Below are 2,078 nucleotides of genomic sequence, written 5' to 3'. Positions count from 1 at the left end.
CAATATAAACATTGAAAATAAAATTGTTGGCATAGGACTCATGAGCATCCAAAATGCGTGCCAGGTTTCGTCATTGAACAAATGACTGAATGAATGAATGAACCATTTATACAGCATACAGCTACCAGAAAGGTGTCTCGGCGCTAAAAGGTGTTCACTGATATACAGTTTGCTGTAGGGGTTTCCTACGGTTTTCTATATATTTCCAAATAATAAAAATTATGGCAGTAAGGTGGAATTTCGGCAGTTGCAAATTTAGGGAGTGGGGTAGATTTGTAGGTTTTCCTGGATGGTCTAACCTGCACAATCGGTGACCCACCGCAACATTTTTGGTACGGGTTTGTTCACATGCATTTTACGTTTAGCTTTCCACTTGGGAACACTCACTTGTTTATTACTGACAAGGGCCGTAGCAAATACATTTTCATGGTGGGTCAGAACAGTGTGACACTAGATGGGGGTGCGAGCAGAGTCAAGCTAAAAACGTAGCTTAATTGCATTTTTGGCTGCCTTGAGTCAGGGATTGAAGCACTATTTTTCCTTTAGACATTTAGGGCAAAGTTTTCATTTATTTATCGAAGCTCTCCTATTTAAAGAATAGAGCCACTAACAACCTACAGAGTATTAATTCTTTAATTGCACTACTCATATATAAATGATATAAAATGGCAAATATAATAACTTTGTACGGACCTTCATCTGGATTGTCTGCATTTTATTATACCGGTAATCTGTCTACCTTCTAATCGATTAACATTTGGGTTTATAATTGTATTATTGTATTGAATGTGTTGATATTGAAACTGACAACTATTTGAGACTTTATATCTAATTACTTAAGTATTATATATTTGACCTTTAAAATATCAGTCATCATATTCTAACTAGCTTTTCTCTCTAGTTCTCCTTGGATAATCACATGTATCTAGTCCACAAGCTTGCACTGCACTGTTTATTTACAGTGTTAAACGCCAGAATAATCTGTGTGCATTACTGTAGGCTTGACTGCCGCAGGAGGAGGCCGATATGCTGCCTGCAACATGTTGGGGGTAATGCTGACGGTCTGACATCTAATGTGTTTAACGCAAAAATAGTCAGAAATCTTTCAAAATAAGCTAGGAGATTCCATAATTAACAGACCAGAGGTTCGCCTTCAATCGGTTGGATCAGGTAACGCTAAAGTCCTAAGCATTTGAAGTTACATTCATACACTTTTTCTCAATACAAGTGAATGGAATGGAGAAGACATGGTACACAGAAACCTACAGATAGACACTAACGAGCAGGTACCAGGCTCTTCTCATGAGAAGAATTTGAGAACTCCTTGAGAAGATATTTCTCAGACAAAAAGCTAGCACTGCTATTTTCTGAAGTCCTTACGTCTATGTGCTGACATCAGAACGAGGCTATGAACACTAGAACGGGTTAGCTAAAATGTGCAGAGAACAACACAGATGACCAAAATGGAAACTTGTTTTAAATGCATGCAAGTGTGCAATAATGCTAAGGCTTCAGTGGACTTCAAGCAGGTACAAAACCAAAATGGCAATGGATTAGTAAAATATATCAGCACATGTGAAGGCACATATGTGGAATTGCAGCCTTATAATATATACATAATTATTAAAGCATTCTCAAGACCCAAGGTGAAATCCCTACAACAAATCCTGTGCATTCCGTCAAATATTTTCAGTTTTAAATTCTTCATTATCTTATCCCTCTTCATTCTCAGGTGTATTAAACGGACAAGCTGGGGCAATGCATTTTTTACTGCAAGCATGTTGGGTGAGGCACATACTGAATCAGATTGTATAGTGTTGTTGTGACATTGACATTTTCATTTGGGCCTGTAAAGATGCTCCAGTTAGTGGTTTCTCGTACAACAAACCCCTTCTCACAAAAGCCAAGATGAGTAAAATCAGGTTAATAGCGGCCAGTGGGATTGTGGATTCTTTGAAGCCCTGGAAAGGCTAAGGGGAGATGCAGGCATATTCAGACAGTCCATGCCCCTGATAGAATGGATCAAGGCAAGATTTGTCTTTGCCTAGGGGCACACCGATCAAAAGTACACCTGCACA

Source organism: Triturus cristatus, chromosome 1_2 (genome assembly GCF_964204655.1).
Source record: "Triturus cristatus chromosome 1_2, aTriCri1.1, whole genome shotgun sequence".
NCBI lineage: Eukaryota > Metazoa > Chordata > Amphibia > Caudata > Salamandridae > Triturus > Triturus cristatus.
Note: the sequence above shows the minus strand (reverse complement) of the source record.